General features: G+C 41.5%; 1 non-coding gene across 1 annotated transcript; it reads right to left on the bottom strand.

The window, feature by feature from the left end:
* Positions 1-3,538: 3,538 nt before the first annotated feature.
* Positions 3,539-3,645, bottom strand: LOC147945131 (small nucleolar RNA R71). Its single transcript, XR_015597835.1, has one exon. It is a non-coding gene; the product is annotated as a small nucleolar RNA R71 (small nucleolar RNA).
* Positions 3,646-5,712: the final 2,067 nt, after the last annotated feature.

Here is a 5,712-nt window from a genome sequence, read left to right as displayed (position 1 = left end):
ATTATTCAAGGACACTCACAAGTTCATCACAAAGTGTGATGCTTGCCAAAGAATGGGAAATATCACAAGAAGGAATGAGATGCCCCAAAACCCAATTCTTGAAGTTGAGATATTTGATGTGTGGGGAATTGATTTCATGGGACCTTTTAATCCTCCTTCAAATGGGAATGTCTACATATTAGTGGCAGTGGACTATGTCTCCAAGTGGGTAGATGCTATTGCCAGCCCTACTAATGATCACAAAGTGGTACTTAAACTTTTTAAGACCATAATCTTCCCAAGGTATGGAATTCCAATGGCTGTGATTAGTGATGGAGGAACACACTTCATCAACAAGATCTTTGAAGGAATGCTAAGGAAGTATGGAGTTAAACACAAGGTGTCTACAGCCTACCACCCCCAAACAAGTGGGCAAGTTGAAGTGTCAAACAAACAAATCAAGGCCATTCTATCAAGAATAGTAGGAGCAACAAGAAAGGATTGGTCTAGTAAACTTGATGAAACACTTTGGGCCTATAGAACAGCTTTCAAGATACCTATAGGAAGAACCCCATTCCAACTGGTCTATAGCAAGTCTTGCCATCTCCCAGTTGAAGTTGAGTACAAAGCCCTATGGGCAATCAAACTTTTGAACTTGGATCTAGAGACAGCACAAGCTAAGAGAAGCCTTGAATTGCATGAGCTTGAGGAAATCAGATTGGAAGCTTATGAAAACTCCAAAATCAACAAGGAAAGAACTAAAGCCTTCCATAAAAAGAAGATTCTCATCAAAGACCTACAGGCTGGAGACCAAGCTTTGCTTTACAATTCAAGACTCAAGTTATTCCCTGGGAAGTTGAAAAGTAGATGGGGAGGCCCTTTTGAGATAAAGGAGATCCTACCATTTGGAGCTGTCACACTTCTCAACAAGGATGGTAGTGAGTTCACAATCAATGGTCAGAGAGTTAAGAAATATTTGGGAGAAAAAGAAACACCTGAGAAGTGCACAATGCTTCTCCAGGATTGATGTTCATATATTTTACCTTGTTTTCCCTTAGTTTATTCACAACTTTTGCATCTTTTGCTATCCATTTAGGCCATTATTGTGTAGCTTTAGGACTAATCATGCATTAGAGTATAGTTGCATTGCATTTGCATCTTTTCATGCATAAACAGGTGATTTTGGAGCTTAAGGAGCATGGAAGCAATGCTGAGGAGAAGTGAAGCTGTCCTAAGGAGAAAACAAGAGAGTTAAGGCTGTAGAATCAAGGTCCGGAGTCCAACTCGACCGCCCCACTCGACCACCACTCGACCGTGTGCTGAGGAGGACTCGACCGAGTGGAGAATGCACGAGAGAAGCCAGCTCGACCAGCCACTCGACCGAGCACTGGTCGAGTTGACCGAGCCGTTGACTACTTTGACTTTTTGTATTTTTAGGGCTTCCACCTCACCTCCTACATAAGGCCCTTGTACCTGCAGCCACCAAAGAGTGCAGCTTTTTAGAGAGTCTAAAACCTAGTTTTTACCTTTTTTAGATTTTATTCCTTTTGCACTTTTCTTTTATTTTAGATTTTGTACTTGTTTAAGAAAGAAAGACTAGATCCTTGTATTTTGTTTGTTTCATAACTTTCAAAATATTAAGATTTCGAGTTTTATTTCTTCACTAACATTGTAGATCTCTGTTTCATCTTTCTAATGATGCAAGTTTCATTATTTTCTGGGTTTTTGACATATTTCACCATGTGTTCTTGTGAGTAGTTTGCTTAGGACCTTGAGGATGGGTTAGGCTGGGTTGATCTTGTGGTTTGTTTGATTTGGTCAAGCTTGATTGTTGTAGATCTCTTCTAGGCTAGATGATCTTAATGCTGATCCTATATCTGAGAAGGTAGGGTTTGATTTCAAGCATCTTAGCATCACACCAATGTCTAAGGAGCATAGATAAGGCTAGATCTAGAGCTTACCATTAGGCTTGCTAAGAGATTAGGAGTCTTGTTTGGTTTGAGATGTATTGCTTAATGCCTGCTTGTGTAGATTCTTTACTTTGTGAGAACAAGTCTAGAATTGCATAGGTTTGATTGTTTCTTGCCATGAGAGTGGATTAAACTTGTCTTAGAATAGTATGTCTAGAGATCAGCTCAAAGTTTGCTTGAGATTTGTTGACCAAGTTAGATAACCACAATGATTAGCTCAGCCCATGAATCCCTCCTCAAGGCCTTCTTTGTTTATTGAAATCTTAGTCTAAATATCATTGCTTGCTTGTTGTTTGATTAGTTTTAGCATTGCTCTGTTTTTCTTGTGTTGCTCTGTTTTCACGTTTAAGTCTAGCTCGACCACGTATTCGACCTACACTCGGTCGAGTGCTGCTCGAGTTCATCCCTAGAACTTGTGTTTTTGATTTTTGATTGTCTTGTTTCATTCCTGTTTCATTTCTATTGCATTCACTTAGTTTTCTGTTCATTACTTGTCTTGCATTAGTTCATTAGCATAGTGTCTATTTCTGTTCTTGCTATTATAATCATTCTGTTTCATTTGCATTTAGTATCTTGTTCTAGTTGTTTTTACTTTCTGCATTTCATATCTCATTATAGGATTGTTAGTGACAAACAATATTTACAATTGGCTTGACTTAGACTCATATGCACATCTTAATTGTTCACAATCACTCAGATAGGATTGACACCTCTTATACTGCAACTGCATAAGGGGAATTGAAACACCCTGACTTCTATTCATTCCATACATCATTCATTCACACACCACAAAGAAAGTCAGTTTCAATTTGGCGCCGTTGCCCATTTGAGTGTGTTTTGTGACATTTAGGATCATTATTAGTCTAAGATTAAGTTCGTTTAAACAATAACTTTGTGTTTCAGGTACCCACTCGACCACTTACTCGACCACCACTCGACCGAGCTGTGATCGAGCACTTGATCGAGACAGAAGCCGGATACAATTAGCCATTACTTCCCAGTCGACTCGACCACCCACTCGAGCCTGCGCTCGACCGTGTACCTGTTCGAATCTGTAGTAGAGTTTGTTGATGCACACAAGGTCAAAAGGCAAAGACAGTCTTCAACAGCCTATTGACAACATCCACAGGCTACAAAAGGGTTTGAGACATAAGGAAGGAAGAGTAGTTCAACAACAACAAGGTCAAGCCATCATGGAGCAACCAGCTATCCATGAGCAAAGACCAAGGCACATTGGTGCAGGAGATGCACCCAATACCCACAACCAAAGGGCTGGAATTGTGCCACCTTCAGTAGCAAACAATAACTTTGAGATCAAGAGTGGATTGATCTTAATGATACAAGCCAACAAGTTTCATGGGTTGCCAATGGAGGATCCACTAGATCACCTTGATGAGTTTGACAGAATATGTGGACTCACTAAGATCAATGGAGTGAGTGATGATGGTTTCAAATTAAGGCTCTTCCCATTTTCTCTTGGAGATAAAGCTCACCTTTGGGAGAAGACTCTTCCTACTGGAGCTATCACCACATGGGATGCATGCAAGAAAGCTTTTCTGGCCAAGTTCTTCTCCAATACAAGGACTGCTAGGCTGAGGAATGAGATTTCTGGGTTTGCTGAAAGGAATAATGAGAGCTTTTGTGAAGCTTGGGAGAGGTTTAAAAGATTCCAAACTTAGTGTCCTCACCATGGCTTCAGCAATGAGTCACTTCTAAGCACCTTGTATAGAGGAGTGCTTCCCAAGATAAGAATGCTTCTTGACACAGCCTCTAATGGCAACTTCCTCAACAAGAATGTGGAAGAAGGATGGGAATTGGTTGAGAATCTTGCTCAATCTGATGACAATTATAATGAGGACTATGATAGGACCATAAGGAGCTCCTCAACTGATCAAGAGGACAAGTATAAGAAGGATTTGAAGATGGTCAATGAGAAGCTTGACAAGATACTCCTCAGCCAGTCCAAGTCCATTCACTTCATTGGTGAAGAGGAAGCTCCAGTTCAAGAGGGGGAGCCTGAATTTGCTGAGTTGTGCTACTTGCAAAACCAGGGAGGATTCAAAGGCTACAACCAAGGAGGTTTCAAAAACAACTATCTCTCTTATAGGAGCACCAATGTGGCCAACCCTCAAGACCAGGTCTATCCACCTCAACAACCTCAACAGCAACAAAACTACATCCCCAAGCAACAACACCAAGTGTTCCAGCCCCAATTGTGTCCCCCACCAGGGTTTCAGACTAACCAAGGCCAGGAACAAGACTTAAGAGCAATGATGCAACAGTTGTTGATTGGGCAAACACAAGGCAAGATTGAGGAAGCCAAGCAGTTTGCTGAGTTGAATCAAAGGCTCACATCACAGTACAATGATCTGAACATGAAGTTTGAAGGTCTCAACTCCAGAATGAAGTATATGGAGAGTAACATTGCCTCTACTTCAGCTCCTAAACCCAACCAACTCCCTGGAAAAGCTGTTCAAAATCCAAGGGAGTTCACTACAAAAGCCATTCATATCTCTGATGAGGAAGTCACTGAGGACAGTGAAGTCCAAGTTTGGGGGAATTCATTAGTTACTGAAGCCCCAAGTGACGTTTGTGCAAAGCAACTGGAGTCCGTTATTGCACTCGACCAAGTACTCGAACAGCCACTCGATCGAGTTGTAGACTCAGAAGCTGTCAAGCCTGCTAAGTACATTCCTCCTGCTTACAAGCCACCTCTTCCATTCCCAGGACGTTTCAAGGCACAAAAGATTAAGGAGCTTAGGGAAATCATTGAGAGAAAGGAGATGATGGCTAAGCAACAAGAAGAAGAGAGGGTTTTAAAGGAAGAAGCTGTGGTTGAGGAAGTGTTGGCCGTACAAGAGATCACCATTGCTTACCAAGAAGAAGAGAGAGGACCTGCCTTGGAACAGTATGATCCATATCCTCTCTACAAAGATTTTTTGCTTGATTTGTCAAAGAAGAAGGCTGAAGCTCAAGATGAGAAGGATCTTGAGGACCTTGGAGGAGTTATCATTCCAATCAAGCTTAAGGATCCAGGTCCATTCTATCTGCCTTGCACACTTAGCTATCTTCACTACAACCAATGCCTTTGTGATTTGGGAGCTTCAACAAGTGTGATGCCATACTCCATAGCACAAAAGCTTGGGAGAACTGATTTCAAATCCACCAACCTTCATATATGTCTAGCTGATGGGTCAAACAAGGAGATAGTTGGAAGGTTGGAGAATGTCCCAGTCAAGATAGGGAAGGCAAGGGTTCACACTGATTTTGTGGTGTTGGAGATGGACAAGGAACCTGAAGATCCAATCATTCTTGGAAGGCCATTCCTAGCAACTGTTGGAGCAGTTATTGATGTCAAAGAGGGTCTTGTGACCTTGAACATTGCTGAAGATATAGCCATGAAGTTTAACATCTATAACCCAACCAACCTTCCTACCATTGATGATCAACCTTTTACTATCAAGGACAAAGGAGGTCAAGAAGGTTCAAGTGGTGAAGCAACTCCAAAGGCTAAGCTCTCCTTTCAAGATGATTCTGTGGAAAAGCTTAAGAGGTCAGTTCAAGAGTTGACTAGTATGGTTGAGGATCTTCAAGTTAAGCTGAACAAGAGGTCCTTAAGGAAGGCAAGACCAAGGCTCAAAATCAAGAAGAAACATGGTTTGTGTGTTAAGGGTGAGGTGATCAAGGATCAACTTCACAGTGATCAAGAGGTTCCAGGGAGGATTTCATCACCTCCTTGGTATCTAAACCAAGTCTAAAAAGG

This window comes from Camelina sativa, chromosome 4 (genome assembly GCF_030686135.1).
Source record: "Camelina sativa cultivar CO46 ecotype springtype chromosome 4, ASM3068613v1".
NCBI lineage: Eukaryota > Viridiplantae > Streptophyta > Magnoliopsida > Brassicales > Brassicaceae > Camelina > Camelina sativa.
The sequence above is the reverse complement of the archived record's forward strand: the minus strand, read 5'-3'. Positions and strand labels throughout refer to the sequence as shown.